Here is a 19,856-nt window from a genome sequence, read left to right as displayed (position 1 = left end):
GATGATATCCTGCAGAGTGTTTTGCAACTTGGTTCCATTTTCCCATCACTTTCAGGCACACAAATTAGACACAGATTTGGTCTTTTCACATAATCTTATATTTCTTGGAGGCTTTGTTCATTTCTTTTTACTTTTGTTTCTCTACACTTCTCTTCTTGCTTCATTTCATTCATTTGATCTTCAATCTCTGATACTCTTTCTTCCAGTTGATCGAGTCAATTACTGAAGCTTGTGCATTTGTCACGTAGTCCTCGTGTTATGGTTTTCATCTCTATCAGTTCTTTTAAGGACTTCTCTACATTGGTTATTCTAGTTAGCCATTCATCAAATCCTTTTTTAAGGTTTTTAGTTTCTTTGCGCTGGTTACGTAGTTCCTCCTTCAGCTCTGAGAGGTTTGATCGACTGAAGACTTCTCTCAAATTGTCAAAGTCATTCTCTGTCCAGCTTTGTTCCATTGCTGGTGATGAGCTGTGCTCCTTTGGAGGGGGAAATGCACTCTGATTTTTTGATTTTCCAGCTTTTCTGCACTGCTTTTTCCCCATCTTTGAGGTTTTTTCTGCCTTTGGTCTTTGATCATGGTGACGTGCTGATGGGGTTTTGGTGTGGGTGTCCTTTCTGTTTGTTAGTTTTCCTTGTAACAGTCAGGACCCTCAGCCGTAGGTCTGTTGGAGTTTGCTTGAGGTCCACTCCAGACCCTGTTTGCCTGGGTATCAGCAGCAGAGGCTGCAGAAGATAGAATATTGCAGAACAGCGAGTGTTGCTGTCTGATTCTTGCTCTGGAAGCTTTGTCTCAGGGGTGTATCCAGCCGTGTGAAGTGTGAGGTGTCGGTCTGCACCTAGTGGGGGATGTCTCCCAGTTAGGCTACTCAGGCGTCAGGGACCCACTTGAGCAGGCAGTCTGTCCATTCTCAGATCTCAACCTCTGTGCTGGGAGATCCACTGCTCCCTTCAAAGCTGTCAGATAGGGACATTTACCTCTGCCGAGGTTTCTGCTTATTTTTGTTTAGCTATGCCCTGTCCCCAGAGGTGGAGTCTACAGAGGCAAGCAGGCCTCCTTGAGCTGTGGTGGGCTCCACCCAATTCAAGCTTCCCAGAGCTTTGTTTACCTACTTAAGCCTCAGCAGTTGCGGGCACCCCTCCCCCAGCCTCGCTGCTGCCTTGCAGTTAGATCTCAGACTGCTGTGCTAGCAATGAGGGAGGCTCCGTGGGCGTGGGACCCTCTGGGCCAGGTGTGGGATATAATCTCCTGGTGTGCCGTTTGCTAAGACCTTTGGTAAAGCGCAGTATTAGGGTGGAAGTTACCCGATTTTCCAGGTGTTGTGTGTCTCACTTTCCATTGGCTAGGACAAGGAATTCCCTTCTCCCTTGTGCTTCCCAGGTGAAGCAATGCCTCGCCCTGCTTTGGCTCTTGCTGGTTGGGCTGCACCCGCGAACCAGCACCAACTGTCCGACACGCCCCAGTGAGTGAACCCAGTACCTCAGTTGAAAATGCAGAAATCACCCATCTTCTGTGTTGCTCATGCTGGGAGCTGGAGGCTGGAGCTCTTCCTATTCGGCCATCTTGAGCGTGCCCTCCTGGGTTCTCTCTTGATGTATATTCTATGGGTTTAGAAAAATGTATAATGCCATGTATCCACCCTTATAGTATCATACAGATACTATTACTGCCCTAAAATTCTCTGTGCTCTGCCTATTCATTCATCCTCTCTTCAGCCCTGACAACGACTGATCTTTTTACTGTCTCTATAGTTTGGCTTCTTCTAGATGTCATATAGTTGAAATTATACAATGTGTAGCCTTTCCAGATAAGCTTCTTTATCTTAATAATATGAATTTAAGTTCTTCCATGTCTTTTCATAGCTTGATACCCCATTTCTTTTTAGCAATGAATAATATTCCATTTCCTGAATATACCACCATTTACTTTTCCATTCACCTACTGAAGGACATCTTGGTTGCTTCAAGTTTTGACAATTATGAATAAAGCTGCTATAAACGTCTCTTTGCAGTAAGCCTTCAATTCATTTGGGTAACTATCAAAGAGCATGATTGCAGGAACATATGGTAAGAGTATGATCAGTTTTGTAAGAAATGGTCAAAGTGTCTTTCAAAGTGGCTATACCGTTTTGCATTCCCACCAGCAATGAGTTAGTGTTCCTGTTGCTCCACGTCTTCACCAGTATTAGGTATTGTCAGGGTTCTGAATTCTGTCCATTCTAATAGTTGTGGGGTGGTACCTCATTGTTGTTTTAATTCATACTTCTCTGATGGCATGTAATGTAGGGTATCTTTTCATATGCTTATTTTCTTCTGTATATCTTCTTTGGTGAGGTGTTTGTTAAGGTCTTCAGCCTAAGTTCAGCAAATTGCCATGATGAAAATTGTCATATAATATGAACTCTTGAAAATCACATCTTGTTTTTTGCTGCTATGAAAAACCAAGAATGGCATAAAAAATAAAATGACATGCACAAACAAATTTATAATCTAGCTGCATGAAAATAAAATAACAGTAAATCAATGTGAACTCTGTATTAAAATAATGCTGCATAAAAACACAACATGATCTATGAGAGCAAGGATGGTTCAATATCAATAATACAATCAAAATAATTTGTAAATTCAATTAGATAAATGTAATTATCTTGGCTGATATAGAAAAACACTTTAAGTAACTAAAGAAACATTTTAGAATACTCAAAATCAGACTTGAAGGTATAAAAATATTTATGCATATTCATATGTATGCATGTTTCTTCACTTATTTAAGAGACAACAGCCTAGAGAAATAGATGCATGGTGAAAGACAAATGGTAAAGCAAAGCCTATCCACATTTTCCTAATTATTTTCTGTGAGGGTGCAGAATAAAGAACTCACTTATCTATTACAGCATACCAAAGTGTGTGTAGGCGTGTGTGTGTGTGTGTGTGTGTACCCACATATTGGAGGTGGGGTATATTTGTATTTGTTTATTTTCATTTGTTAAATTCATCTATTTTTAAACGAGGATTTAGGATTTTTTTCTAAGCTCATTAGGATCCCTTGGATATGTGAATTTGCTAGTTGGTTGATCCATATTTAGACACCAGGCCCAGACAACCTGAAGTTATTTTGGGGGCCTTTGAATGTTGTTTAGGAAAGAGAATAAATGGATAATCAATGAACTATTAACATGCAGTTTAAAGAAGTTTGAACAGACTGTCACAACCTAATGGATCAACTTTTGTAATGTTTCCAAGAGTCTCAGGACAGAGATGTCCTTTACCAAAATGGTAGAGCTTATGAAATATAAACATTCCTGAGGTGAATTTACAGTCACAGATTCTTCTGCTGATAAGGCTACTTTTATAAATTTACATTTTATCTACTCTTAAGATATCACATAATTTCTCTATAGTATCCTAATAACCTGTGACCATTCAAACTCCCTGAAACCCTGATGTACCTATTATAAATTACAAAAGAGATACTGACTATTCCATTTGTGTTAGAGAGATATAGAGGAATCAATTATTCATATGTAGAACATGAGACATTTCAAAAGGGGAAAAATTGCTCAAACTCCACGTTAAGCCAAACACATGGAGATAAAGGCAGGGGGATGTCTATAATAGAATGAAAAAAAACTTAGAAGATATAATGATTAAATTGGAAAAACATATTTGTGTTCTAACTTGGAAAAAACGTCTAAGAAAGGTATTTTGAAAATATTCAAGCCTGAGCAGCATAGTGAGACCCCATCTCCACAAAAAATAAAGAAAATTAGCCAGGCATGGTAGCGCACATCTATGGTCCCATCTACTCAGGAGGCTGAAGTGGGAGGATCACTTGAGCTCAGGAGTTCAAGGCTGCAGTGAGCTGCAATTACACCACTGCACTCCACCCTGGGTGACAGACTGAAAAAAAAAAAAAGAAAGAAAATGAAGAGATATTTCAAATAAGCAATCTAATTCTAAACCTAAATGAACTAGAAAAAGAACAAGCTAAGGCCAAAGATATTAGGAGGGAAATAAAGACTAAAGCAGACAAACATAAAATAGAGAATTTTTAAAAATAGAAAAAAATAAAACTAACAATTGGTATTCCAAAAACATAAATAAAATTGACAAACCCTTGGCTAAACTAAGAAATAAAAAATCCAGAGTAAAAACTAAAAAAGTCAAAAATGAAATAGAAGCATTACAACTGATGCCCCAGAAACAAAAAAGGATTACTATGCACAATTACAGGCCAATAAATTATGTAACTTGAAAGAAATGGATAAATTCCTAGAAACATATAACCTAAAAAGACTGAATCATGAAGAAATAGAAAATCTGAACAGACCTTTAACGAGTAAGGAAATTGAATCAGCAATCCAGTTCTGCTTAAGGCACTCTGATGACACTCCCATTGGTTTTCTTTCTTCTTCTTCTTTTTTTTTTGAGACCCAGGGTCTCTGCACAATCATAGTTCACTGCAGCCTTGAACTCCTGGCCTCAAGCAGTCCTCTCACCTCAGCCTCTCAAAGTGCTGCTGGGATTACAGGCATGAGCCACCACTCCCAGCCCCATTGACTTCAATATAGAGAATATTTCTTATGTTGCCTACCAAGCTATTTAAGATCTAACCTCAGATTAACTCACATTGTGCTGATCCAACATATTACCCTCAGCATACCAGATCCAATATATTGTTTACATTTAACTCAAAAGGACCTGCTTTGTCTGAGCCTTTATATTTTCTGTTCTCCCAGGGATCCTCCGTCTGGTTCATTTCACTAAACTGCTAGAAGTGTTTATGGCCTTGTACAAACATCACTGAAATAAGAGTGGTTCAATGACTCCCAACTCAAGAGAGATTGTGTTCATTTTTATAACCTTCTGTTTGACCTTCCATTTTACACTGTTACATTCATCACAAGTAATTATTTATTCAAGGTATTTCTTACCTAAAGAAGGGTAGTCAGAATATGGGAGAAGAATACGTCATTGGGCCGGGCGCGGTGGCTCAAGCCTGTAATCCCAGCACTTTGGGAGGCCGAGACGGGCGGATCATGAGGTCAGGAGATCGAGACCCTCCTGGCTAACACGGTGAAACCCCGTCTCTACTAAAAATACAAGAAAATTAGCCGGGCGAGGTGGCGGGCGCCTGTAGTCCCAGCTACTCTGGAGGCTGAGGCAGGAGAATGGCGTGAACCCAGAGGGGCGGAGCTTGCAGTGAGCCGAGATCGCGCTACTGCACTCCAGCCTGGGGCACAGAGCAAGACTCCGTCTCAAAAAAAAGAATACGTTATTTTAACCGGAACTTCGCAAATGTGGTGTCACATAGCAAGCAAGTAATAAATACTTGTAGATGAAATAAGTTAATAAATAGCCAGAGTAACCAAGAATTAGAATTAAGAACTTGCCTGGGAAGGAGGAGCCATGTATCTGTAGCAATTCTGTATTCATGAGATTGCTCTCAGCTTTTGGGTCCATGTGAATATGAAAAAAAAAAAAAAAAGTCTGCTTTTCTATTACTGAAGGAGAATCAGAATGGTACATGTCTCTTCCAATGTCTCTCTCTTCCATCTTAGCTACAGGACAGGAGCCCATTCTTGACACGGAAGCCAATGCTTCTTACAGTCACTACATATGAGTTGCACCAACATTTATTTATTTTTATTCTAATTCTCCTGAATTGTCCAGCTTCCTCTTGAGTAGAGAAAAACATCTCTGGGCCTCTCCTCCTTTCTGTGTAGTGTTAGTGATATAACAGATTAGGAGTGTAAGGGGTTTTAGTGGGAAGGAAACAGACAGACAATGTGTCTGATGGGAATGGGGAATACTTTACTTATTGCAATTAGCTCTGGATCTAAGTAGAGCCTCTGGGACATTTCTTCCTGGGGGGGTGGGGAAGAAACACGGATATATTCAAAACACAAATGGATCCCTAAGTATTTTAGAAAGATGGAAAATGGTACAGCGACTGTATACTCCATTATGGGGAAACATGGTCATTTGCAGATTTGGCCAATAACTAAGATCAGGGTTTCACACAGTTGCAATTGTTTTACTGCCTCAAAAGGATATAAAGCCTCGGCATAGACCTAGTCAGAAAAGTGGAGAACTTGCAGAATTACTAGTGCCCTGTATGAAGAAAGTTTCTGCCATGTTTGCACCTGCCCTGGTCTAGCAAATCCCAGGGAAAATGAGTTGTTACTCCTATTCAAAAAAGGAAGCAAGAGACAAAGAAGGATTTAACTAGAGCTTGTGAGATTTGGATTACAGTACTCTCCCTTACGTGCAGGGGATCCATTCCAAAACCTCCAGTGGATTCCTGAAACCACAGATAGTAATGAACCCTATATGTATTATAATATTTCCTAAACATACCTATAATAAAGTTTAATTTATGAATTAGGCACAAGAAGAGATTAACAAGAACAATAATAAAATAGAACAATAATAACAATATACTCTAATGTTATGTAAATGATGTATGATAATCTCTCTCTCCCTCCCAAAATATATTATTGCACTGTAGATCTTGGAAACCTCAACATATCATTTATTTCCTTTTCTTATCAAGTCAACAACTTTTCCCTTTTCACTTAAAGGAAGCACTTTATGGCTCTTTTTCACATATCCAAATTTCCAGCATGGTGAGTCTTATGCTTTGGGGCCATTACTAGCAAAATAAGGTTTACTTGAATACAAGCACTGCAATACAGTGACAACCAAATTATCCAGATGGCTATGAAGTGACTAACAGACAGGTATTGTGTACAGCATGGCTATGCTAGACAAAGGAATGATTCATATCTACAGCAGGATGGAGAGGGATGGTGTGAAATGCAATCATGCTAGTCAGAATGGTGCACAATTAAAAACCTATACATTGTTTATTTCTGGAATTTCCCATGCAATGCTTTTGGACTGGGGCTGACTACAGGTAACTGAAACCTTGGAAAGCAAAACCATGGATAAAGGGGAAATACTGTATGTATTAACAAGAACATATTAATGACCGTGGATGAGGCCCAGTGTCATACATAATGTTACTGTTGTGGAGCATCATTTAAAGAAGAAAAGAGACTTATTACCTCATTTTATCAAAACATGTAATATATACATGGGATTAAGATGTTAAGATGCTACCATATTACTTGAAGGAGATTTCAGACAGAAAAATCATAGCTACGCCATAAGGATGTAAAATTGTGCAGGTGAGATAAGTTTGTTTTCAAATCACCAACTTCATACCTGCCTGTGATAATGTAATTGGTATGTATGTGGGACATGAGTATGTCTTTCCTAGCGAAGCTGAAGTTTCCTTTTAAAGAGTGACTCAAAAGAAATCCTTTTAGAGAAGGAACCATGGCTAAGTTGTGTGTGTGTGTGTGTGTGTGTGTGTGTGTGTGTGTGTGTGTGTAGAAAACAGGTTAGGTAGTTATCTCCACTCCAATCTCCAACTTTTCCAAAACCTGCAACTCTCCTTCGCAGGATATTTGGCTACTACTCACTGCCTCTACCCTCCGGATTCAGAACTCAGTTGCTTCACCCACTTGTTCAAGTCCACAGACACCTGCTCTCACACCTACCCTAATCCCCAATTTTATCCATTTACTTTGCACCCTCTGTTGTGCAGTTGACAACTTCCATCTTACCTTGTAGCTTCATCTTTAAAAGAGCAAACTGTTAGGAACACTTCACATACTGACAATCTCCAAGGTTCAGAACTGTCCTCTTTTTTCTTTTTTTTTTTTTTTTTTTTTTGAGACGCAGTCTCACTCTGTCGCCCAGGCTGGAGTGCAGTGGCACAATCTCGGCTCACTGCAAGCTCTGCCTCTCGGGGTCATGCCATTCTCCTACCTCAGACTCCCGAGTAGCTGGGACGACAGGCGCCTGCCACTACGCCTGGCTAATTTTTTTTTTTTGTATTTTTAGTAGAGTTGGGGTTTCACTGTGATAGCCAGGATGGTCTCGATCTCCTGACCTCGTGATCCGCCCACCTCGGCCCCCTAAAGTGCTGGGATTACAGGCGTGATCCTCTTTAACTCACAGTTCCTAGACAGTGCACACTTCACTTCTACATTTATCCTTCAAATACTTCAGAAAAATAGCATCAGCAGTTACATTTCAGATTATGTGTGTGTTTGTGTGTGTGCCTTCTTTTTGTGCCTTAAAAAAACCTAGAAGTATGTGCATGATTCACTGCTTCACACTACGTCTTCTCATTTAATAATTCTCATTACAAAGCAAGTCCCACGGTCTCCATTTCAAATTAGATAGTTTTTATTTTTATTTATTTTTATTTTTATTTTTATTTATTTATTTTTTTACATTTTTTTTTATATCATACTTTAAGTTCTAGGGTACATGTGCACAACGTGCAGGTTTGTTACATATGTATACATGTGCCATGTTGGTGTGCTGCACCCATTAACTCGTCATTTACATTAAGTATATCTCCTAAAACTATCCCTCCCCACTACCCCCCACCCCACAACAGACCCCGGTGTGTGATGTTCCACACCCTGTGTCCAAGTGTTCTCATTGTTCAATTCCCCTCTATGAGTGAGGACATGCAGTGTTTGGTTTCCTGTTCTTGCGATAGTTTGCTCAGAATGATGGTTTCTAGCTTCATCCATGATTTTTAAAATAAGGAAAAGGAGCTTTGGAGAATTGAAAAAGTTTTCTCAAAATTTCACACACAAAAAAGTATAATTTAATGGAATATTTGCAAACCTTGGTGCTCACAGAAGCCAAGCAGGTAAAATAAATGAATAAATTAGGTGTGACACTTGTAGATTAAACTAAAAGAAATGTTCTTTGCTTCTTCAAGTAAGAGTGCACTCTCTCTTGTTACTTGAAAAGTTTCACCCTCTAGATTAATCATTCATTTTCAAAAGTACAAATAATTATATCTCTATTATAAGAAAAGCATCAATGTGAAATAAGTGACCATTACTTACTAACACAACTTTGGATAGTTTTTAAAAGCAGCAATTGATTGACTCAAGATCTTTATATTGCATTATCTACTTTTTACTCATTATCCTCATTAATTTTCTGATAAATTCTTCCTACAATTCCTCATATTTCATTCTTCTTGCTGTTAGTATTAAATGTGTTTGGAAGGGATATTATTTTCCCATTTCTCTTTTCACTCCATATTTTCCCCCAGTCTGTCTGCTTTTCTTTCTTTCTGTCTTTCTTTCTTTCTGTCTTTCTTTCTTTTCTTCTTTTCCTCCTTCATTTTGTTTTTAGCTTCCATTCTGTTCAGGCTGTTTATTTCATTTGTTTCAATAAATATTGATGATATCTATACATCAAAAGGTCTTATAGGCACAAGAGATTTTTTAAAGTAAGCCAAAGGACAACAGAAATAAAATGTTCTCTCCTACTTTATGAAGCTAATGACTGAGGTCAAATCATAAAATTCAAAAAATAGAGAAAAATCATAACTCTAGTAATTGCTTTAGAGGGCTTAGATTGGAGTGTTTTAATCAGATTTAATATAAGGGTGTATTTTAGTAATAAAAATCAGAGAATTCCCTGAAAAAGTGCACATTGAGCTTGGATATAAAGAAAGAATTAAAATCAACTTTTTGAAATGAAAGAACTTTTTAGGAAAAGGAAGTATCATTGAGCTTCTTCCTTTCCCAACACTTCAAACTTTGGTGCATAATATTTAAGAGCACATCCAGGGTGTTCTGTGCTTTGGGGACAGAAAGTTTCCTGTATAACAGCATTCTTCTCCTGACTTCTTCTTTGCCACTGAACACACACATCTTCACCACCACTCTCTCTTATAGACCATCAAGACAAACATAATTTACATTTTATTCCTCTTTTTGACAGCTATCCAAAAAATACTAGAATAACCAGCTTGTCTATTCTACACCACTAAGAACATATTCCCCATCATCTCTGACCAGTAAAAGCACCTCCTTTATTTACTCTCCTGTACCTCAGCTGATTCCAATTCCTGTTTTATTTTTCTGCAAAACAGTTATCACTATGTGATATATTTTATTTATGCTTTCATTATTCTGTTCCTCACAACTGAATGTAACCTATAAAAGACTGGGATATTTGTTTTGCTCACTGCTTTCTCCTCAATGCCCAGAATAGTATCTGCCTTAGAGTAAAAACTTAATAAATATAATATTTGTTATAGCATGAATATGCAAATTTCCAGCATGATTCAACAACAAGATTTAGGTGGAAGAATATTAAACATATTGGCATGTAGATACCACTGATATCTCTAGTCCAGATATCTTTGTAAAATTAAACTGCTGATCTCACATCCATTTGGCTTTTCAAGATTACTGTAAATTTACAATCTTAAACTTATTTTCTAATTGTGTTCTTCATCTGTCTTATTTTACTCCTTCACTCTATTTCTGAAAACAGCATCACCTTCCATCTACCCTCCCATTTAAAAATCCAAGTCATTATTTCTCATAGTCTTTACCCTATCAATTCCTCGTTCTAAACACCATGTGAGTCTATCCTCTACTCACCAGTCCACTTGTTATAATTCCCAGAAAAGCTGTTAGATATGTTCTCTGTCTGCTATTTCTTCTACTTAGAGTATTTCCCATCACTTGTTAATGTGTTTTATCATTTAAGAAAAAACTCTTTTATTCTCTATATTCAGTTGAAATTCTGTAGGAAATGGTTCCCCAGACAGATCAAGGTATATTAATCCTATGCATCTGTAAACTACACTTTCATGTTCTCCAAGTCTCCTGTTGCACTTAGCTCATTGTATTACAAGACTTTCCCTAAATATTCAGGAGTTAGATTTCCAAATCCTTGTTTTCCCAGTACCTGGTGTAATCCAGCACCCGAAAGGAGCTGTAGCTTTGTTCAACTTCTTTTTACCCAATGTGCAATTTTATAACCTGACATCATCACTGATATTTTAGCTTATTCTATATTGTCTGAAGAACTATCAAATTCATGAGGTCAGGGGACAATGTCTCTCACATTTTAGTATCTTTATCTTGATTACTGAATATATACAATTTTCTAGGTACTTTTTGTGCTTTCCCTGGGACACTGATACAACCTCCCGTTCCATATTTATATCCATGATTTCTTCTCTTTAGACCTCAAATCATCTTTTCTCTTTCTTGGTTTTCTTATGATAGCACTGCTGTCTCTCACTCAGGTGCTCATTTTGCACAATATCTGAGGTAAACGTGTATATTATGTATTTTATTCTAGATTATAAATTCCCTAAAGGTGAGAGATTTTATGTCATCTCTTATATGGAAGTGTAAAATATTGCCTCTAAAGTTGTTGTGGATTCAAACAATCCTAGATTTGTAGGAACATGAAAGACTAAGTTGACCAACTGTATAATTGGGCACTTCATCTGTGTATAATGGTAGTGAAGAGGGAACACCTGTGGGAAATTTTCAGGATGTGGTGATCAAGTCTGATGGATTGGTGATGCAATTACACAACTCTGTCTTCCCCTTTCTGAACATGTTTATTTTACTTTGTCATATTCAATTGTACTGAAATTGTGCTTCTTTTGCCAGAAGAAGAAGACATTTCTGCTTAGGACACCATTTTACTTTGTCTTGTTAGATGTGTGCATGTCTAAGAAAAAAATGGACTGGAAACTGGCTTCAGATAATGCAAGTAACCATGAATTGTCCATGAGTACTGCCCTACTTACTAGTGGCAGAGAGAATCCTGTCATCTTAACCTTATGCTTTCTTCCTAGGAAAGACAAAAGTATGTTCTAGCAAGACTACTCTGCTTCCTTTCCCTGTGGGAAAATAATATGGTCAAAGCAGACATTCTCACCCACAGACACAAAGTCTGAGTTGACACAGGTAATAAGTGGCACACACAAAAAGAAATGGTAGATAACAAGGAAGTACATAAGTTGCCAACAAACTGCCATAAAAATGTCAATGCTCCCTAATGTCCCAACTGGCAATTTTGTAGAAATTCACAAGCTGATTTTAAAACGTATGTGGAAAGGCAAGAGACCTAAAATAGAAAAAATGACTTTGATAAAGAACAACTAAATTTACTTCAACTGAAATTACTATATTAAATTTAAAATATATAAAGCACTTAGAGGATTGTGGAAAATAAAACATAATGAAAGAACAGTCAAAGAGGTCAAACTTTTAAAGTAAAATAATTTGAGGTATCTGCATTATTTAAATATTCTTTTATGAAATATCTATTCAGTGTGCCATTTTTAATTGGGTTATTTGTCTTCTTGATATTTTACGGAAATGGCTTACATATTCTGTATATGAGTCATTTGAAAATTGACTCATATGTGTATATATGAATTAAAAATATGAAACTGTGCTCCCAGATGTGAATTTTCAGTCACTTAATGGTGGTTTTTAATGGACTAAATTTCTTAATATGCTCTAATTATACATCTTATCTTTATGGTTAACACACTTCTGTCCTAATGCTATGGTTTGGATGTGGTATCTCCCTGCCAAAACTCATGTTGAAGTTTAATTGCCAATGAATCAGTGTTAGGAGGTGGGGTCTAGTGGGAGGTGTTTGGGTCATTGTGCAGGATCTCTCATGAATAGATTAATGCTCTCCCATGGAGTGAATGAGTTCTCACTCTGGTGGGAATGGATTAGTTACCACAAGAGCAAGTTGTTTTTTTAAAAAAAAGAGTCTTTCTTCCTCTCGCATCATGTGATCTCTTTGTACACATGTGCAGCCCTTCTGCTTTCCATTATTAGCGGAAGCACCTTGAGGCCCCCACCAGATGTAACTGTTCAATCTTGAATCTAGCCACCAGAATCATGAGTCAAATAAACTTCTATTCTTTATAAATTACCCAGTCTCAGGTATCCTGTTAGAGCAAGACAAAATGAACTAAAACACCTGATTTTTGAAAAATCTTTGCTTACTACAAAGGAAGACATTAGCCTATGGTATCTTAAAAGGAAACAATTTAATCTGTATTAAAATGCCTGTTTCTGTTAATTTAAAGTACTGATATTAAGGATAAACCTAATATCTTATGAGTTATAATAGCCAATGAGTATTAGAAGAATAAATATAATTACCTAGTATTGCCAATGCTCCTAAATTGAATCAATTATCTATTAGAGTTTACTATGATGTCTATGGCTTCGCCAACAGCCCTTTGTGAAGCATTGTGTAGCTGGACTTTGGGGCAGGACCTTGAGGGTAGCATCAAAAAACAGAAACTTTATATGGATTCAAAGAGACCTGCAAGTACGTGGATACTTTTACAAAAATCAATAAATGTAAAGGAATAATTACAGATAAGAATGAAGAACACTGAAGATTTAATATGTGACTTATTAAGTATGAACTAACTCCCACTGACACAGACAAAGGAAATGATCAGACTAGCAAGTCCAAGTGGGAATTGCCCTTACAATTATAATTCTGCTCCAGATTTCATTTCCATTTTCAAAGCCCTCAGCCCAAAGTGCGCAAACACATTGTTTTAATGCGTTTAATGTAAAACTGTGCATTGTTTTACATTGATTACTTGACCACAAACCTTTACAATTCAGATGTTTGGAAGGATACACGAGACACTCACAAACTTCAATTCTCAATAATAAGCTTACTGTTTGGTTTCAAATTTTTAGCAATCTAGTGAGCTACTCTGAATTTCAGTCTTCTGCTAATTAAGCTAATGACAAGAGACAATGGTCTGTATGTGTTGTAGTCTAGTATGTGTTTTATTGACTTTATATCTAAGTTGGGGTATTTTAGCAATAGTAACTCCATTTTGATAATACATTTGTGCAAATAATACATTTTGAATTTAGGTGTCTGTGTATTTACTTCTGGTATATTAAAATATAATTGATTTTTGTATGATTATCTTGTGTTCTGCATGCTTAGTTAACTCACTTATAGTTCTAAGAATTATTTTTTGAGAGTTCTTAGTATGTTCTACATAGACAATTATGACATCTGCAAAGTTTTCCTAGGATCTTTTACTATTTCTTCCTTTCTGCTCCTATACTTTTACATTATTTTCCTTACCTTATTGCAGTGGTGAGAACTTCCAGCTTTATAATGAATAAAAGTAGAAAAACATGTACATCCTTCCCTTGTCCTGACTTTAGTGGGGAGAACAGTCATTGTCATTAAGTATAATGTCAGCTATGTTTTTTGGATATGTTTCTTCTTTCTAATTTTCTGACCTTCTTTATCATGATGATGTATTGCATGTTGTCAAATTACTTTTCTGCATCATGTGATCAGGTAATTTTTATCCTGTTTATACTGTTGATTACATTTATTTATTTTTTTCAAATATTGAACCAATCCTCAATCATGGAATAAGCAATACTTGGTCATAGTGTACAATTCTTTTTATTAATTTAGTTGCTAATATTTTGTTTAAAATTTTTCTGTTCATTGGTGGTGTCATATTTCCCTGCTTTTCATGTTTTTTGTGTCCTTCTGTCGGTATCTACACATCTGGTATAGCCATCACTTGTTTCAATGTTTTGAAATTGCATTTGTAGGGGAAGAGTTTTTCCTGAAGATGTACATATGTTGTTGGTTGAGTAGGATATTTTGGCTTTGATTTTGAGTGCCTGCACTGTAAAGAAAACAATTAATAACATGAAATGATAACTCACAAAATAGGAGAAAACATTTACAAACCATGTATCTAATAAAGGGTTAATCTGCAAAATAAATAACTCATACAACTCAATAGAAACAAATAACTTGATTTTTTAAATGTGCAAATAAATAGACATTTCTCCAAAGAAGACATATAATTGGCCAATAGGGTGTTTGCCAATAGGGAGTGCAATGTTTGTGTGATTTCTTTGGCAGTACAGAGGACCCGTAGTATCTGTGATTTCCTTGGTGGCTTACGGTACAGTTGTTAGTTGAAGTTGTGGTAAGCTTTTACTGAGGACTTGGACCTAACTGAGTCAGATTTTTGGCCCCAGTGGTACAAGAATAGCTTATGCTGGCTCCAGTGTTAGTGGGTACTGGAGGGCTAATTCTTGGGCCTCTAATCCATATGTTAATATATCCCTCTATCTATTTATAGTTTTGATTTGCATTTTCTTGATGGTTAGTGATGTTGAGCATTTTTTCAAATATCTATTGGCCAATTATATGTCTTCTTTGGAGAAATATTGATTCATTTGTGCATTTTAAAATCAAGTTATTTATCTGTTTCTATAGAGTTGCTTGAGCTACTTATGTATTTTGTAGATTAACCCGTTATTAGATATGTGGTTTGCAAATATTTTTTCTGATGTTATGATTTATCTTTTCATGCTATATTTTTTTCTTTGCAATGCAGAAGATTTTTAGTTTGATGTACTTCCACTTTATTTTTGTTTTTGTTGCCTGTACTTTTGGTGTCATACCCGAGAAATCATTACCAAGACCAGTATAATGAAGATTTCACCCAACATTTTCTTCTAGGAATTTTGTATTTTCAGGTCTTTCATTTAAGTCTTTATTTTAGGGTTGTTCTTCTGTCTGCTGCAGGATAAGGGTCAAATTTTATTCTTTTATAAGTGGATTTCCAGTTTCCCTACACCAATTGTTGAAGAGACTATCATTTTTCCATCATTTATCTTAGCATCCTTATTGAAGATCAGTTGACCTTATATGTATGGATTTGTTTCTGGGCTGTCTATTCTGTTTCATTGGTCTATATATCTGTCTTTATAGCAACACCATACTGTTTTAATTACTGTAGTTTTCTGAAATATTTTAATCAGGAAGTATGATGCTTCCAGCTTTGTTCTTTCTCAAGATTGATTTGGTTGTTCTTGGTGTTTTGTGGATTTCCCTAAATCTTACAGTTGTTTTTTCCATTTTAATCCAAAATGCCATTGACATTTTGACAAGGATTGCACTGAATCTGTAGATCACTTTGAATAGCAAAGACTTTTTAACAAGATTAAGTCTTCCAATTCATAAACATGGGATATCTTTCTATTATTTGAGGCTTTAATTTCTTTTATCTATTATTATTGTTTTCAGTATAAGAGTCTTTTTCCTTCTTAGTGAAGTTCATTCCTAAGTATTTATTATTTTTGGTGCTATTGCAAATGGGATTGTTTTCCTAATTTTTTTTTCAGAGATTTTGTAGTTAGTTTATAGAAATGCAACTGATTTTTATATGTTGTTTTTGTGTCCTATAACTTTACTGAATGTGTTTGTTAGTTCTAATAGCTTTTTGGTGGAGTCTTTAGGGTTTTCTACAAATCAGATAATATTGTCTGTAAAAGGAACAATTTAACAGCCTTCTTCTCTTCAATTTTTTAGGAAGAGCTTGAGAAATAATAAGGTTAATTCGTATTTAAATATTTGGTAGAACTCACCCATGAAACCATCTGGTCCTAAGCTTTTCTTTGTTGGGAACTTTTAAATTAATGAATCAATGTTTATGCAAATTATAAGCCTGTTATAAACATTCTAGTTCTGTATTATTTAATGGTGATAGATTGTATATTTCTAGGAATTTATCCATTTATTTTAGGTTATAGTTTACTGGTGTATAATTTTTCGTAGTTGTGTCTTATGATCCTTTTCATTTCTGTGGCATTAGTAGTAATATATTTTATTTCATTTTTGATATTATTTATTTGAGCCTTTTGTCTTGTTTTCTAAATCTAGCTAAGAGTTTGTCAATTTTGTTTACCTTTTTGGAAAACCAACTCTTAGTCTTACTGAGGTTTTTCTGATGTCATTATAACAACATTTTCATTTGTTTCTTCTCTAATCTTTGTTATTTCTTTCCTCTGCTAACCTGGGGTTTAGTTTATTCTTCCTTTATAGCCCCTTTAAGTATAAATTTAGGTTCTTTAAGATTTTTCTTTTTTTAATATAGGCATTTATTGCTATGAACTTCCCTCTTAATACTATTTTGGTACATTCTATAAGTTTTAGTATATTGTACTTCATTTTTGTAATTTCTAATCATCTAATTTCTTTTTTATTTTTTCTTTGACCCAGTGGTTGTTCAACAGTTTGTTGTTTAATTTCCACATATTTGTTCATTTTTCAGGTTTCTTTTTGCTGTTGCTTTCTAGTTTTATTTCATGGTGGTCAGAAAAGATTCTTGGTTAAATTTGAATCTTTTTAAATTTGTTAAGATCTGTAATTTAACATGTGATCTATCCTGGAGAAAGACTTACATGCTTAAGAGGAATCTGTATTCTTCTACTGGTAGGTGGAATGCTCTGTATATGTCTTTTAAGTCCATTTGGTCTACAGTGTTATTCAAGTCCTCTGTTTCCTTATTGGTCTTTTGTCTGGATGTGCTATCCACTATTGAAAGTAGGGTATTGAAGAGTTCTACTATTATTGTATTGTTATCTATTTCTCCCTACAGTTCTGTCAATGTTTGCCTTATATATTTAGTTGTGTATATGTTGGGTGCATATATATTTACAATTTTAGTAGCCTCTTGATTAATTGGCCCCTTTATCACTCTACAGAGCCCTTCTTTGTCTAGTGTGTCAGATTTTGACTTCAAGTCTATTTTGTCTGATATAAGTATAGTCATCCTATTGTCTTTTGTTAGCATTTGTAAAAAAAAAAAATTCTCCCCTACTTCTAGCCTATGTCTATTCTTCATTTCAAAGTGAGCTTCTTATAGACAGCTTATACTTTCAGTCTTATATTTTTCATCCATTCAGCCACTGTCTTTTCAGTGAGGAGATTAGGTTAATTCATTTACATTTAAGGTAATAAATAAGCCATGGTAGAAACTTTGTGCCCTAGATACCAGAAAAATGCCATAAATAAAAGACTTTATGTTTTAAAAAAGTTTTAAAAATGTTTATCAGCAAATTACTAGAAATTACTAGAAATATTTATGTATGTTTGTGTTCCTGACTGTATTTTAAGTTCTTAGAGTCACATTTTTTTGTTCTTCTGACTTCTTACGCTTCTACTACCATCATCACCAGTATTTGTGAAAATGCCTGATGTAACAGACAAAACAGACAAAACTAATATTAATTTTATTAATAGTAATAACAAATTAACTTAATTGAATAAAACAACCTTCCTCTTGGGGCTATTGACTATCCTTCAAGAAAATGGATCAGGAAAGTGTAGGAAGTGAAAATGAGATGTAAGTTCCAGAACTCAAAGCCTTACAAAGATAAAGACAAAACAAAGTTTACAGATGCATCAGAAAATATTTGTTCCCTGTAAGTAAGTCAAGAATGTGGAGTTTTAGGGAAGTGTAAAGTGTTTCATGCCCTCGCAACTGTATGAGCACGAAGTTTTCTAAGACCAAGGAGAGCTTAAGCATTATGCACACATACACCTTGAGAACTCATATGGCCATTTCTTAACTTTTATGGAACTTTGAAGACAGCTAAATGCAATGGTATAGGACCAAAAAGAGTACAAGGTATCTGAATCTGATTTTTGTCTCCATGACAACTTGTGTCTTTCTCTCTGAATCTTTCAATTTTCATAAATAATCAAAAGATTTCCCAAATATATTTAAATCTAAAGTAAAAATAATATAACGGGATAAGTAGTTGGATTAAAACCAAGCTTTGATTCCTAGTAGCTGTTGTGATCTTGGCATGACATAACTTTATTGTCATAGTGTTCTTTTCTGTAAAATAAGAATGATAATACTTGTAAACCATACAGTCTTAGAGGAAAATAATTGTCCTCAATATCTCCTCTTTTTATGCTTAAATTTCTTTAAATAATACAATGATGTGTTTGTCCCACTTATTCACTTTCAATGTCATTGCCACACTTTCAACAAACAGCATGTAAGAAAGCAGAGCAAAGAGACCTGCATTTACAGATAGCTAAAACTCATACAACCTGAAATCTAGTGAGGGTCAAGGTGCATATTTCCAAGTAAATAATTATAAATTTATTTTAACATTCCTAATGTAACACACAGTTTCTGCATAACAAAATTAAATCATTTACTTAAGGTCATATAACAAAAGCTAAAATACAGGGTTCTCCATTTACTAACTCTGTAACTTTGTAAAATTTATTTAAGGATTAACCTTCTAGTTCCCCAGTTGTAAAATGGGAATATTAATACAGCATCAAAGTTTAAATAATCTATTTAAGTTAGGGTCAATCCTCATTATTCATAGGTTGCATATCTGCACATCTGTCTACTTGCTAAAGCTTATTTCTGATTCCGAAATCAATACTCGGTGTACTTTCATGGTCATTTATGGACATGCAGAGCTGGTGAAAAATTTGTCACTGATGTGCATTGTTTCCAGCTGAGGTTGAACAAGGCAATGCTGTGCCTCCTTGTTTCAGTTCTCATACTGTAAAGTTTTGTTGTGTGTGATCTACTCAGTGCCGTGTTTTCACATTTTTGTGACTTTTCTTGATGATTTCACTGTTTAAAATGTCTTAAAAGAATAGTGAAGTTCTGTCCAGTGTTCCAAAGTACAAAAACACTGTGATGTGCCATAGGGAAAAAATATGTGTGTTAGATAAGCATCACTGAGACATGAGTTATAACGCTGTTGGACATGAGTTCGATGTTAACAAATCAGAATATATATTAAATAGAATAACTTTAAAACAGAAACACACATTATTTTAATAAAGTTTTGCTTTGATCAGTTGACAAAAATGTGCCAGAGGCTTGCAGGAATATAACCCTTTACTATGCTAAGAACCATGGTTCATTATGCACTAATTCAGAGTTTGTGGAGACTTTATAAAACATAACTACGGCAAATATTGATAATTGACTATACATATAAAAAGAACATAAAATATTTCTGGATCTCAATAACTAGTAGATGTCATCACCTTCTTAACCATCATTAACATCATTAAATAAATTCTGGAGTTTGGCCTAAGGTTAGAAAGTCTGACTTAGAGATAAACGGAAG

This window comes from Papio anubis, chromosome 9 (genome assembly GCF_008728515.1).
Source record: "Papio anubis isolate 15944 chromosome 9, Panubis1.0, whole genome shotgun sequence".
In the NCBI taxonomy this organism is placed as follows: Eukaryota; Metazoa; Chordata; class Mammalia; order Primates; family Cercopithecidae; genus Papio; species Papio anubis.
The sequence above is the reverse complement of the archived record's forward strand: the minus strand, read 5'-3'. Positions refer to the sequence as shown.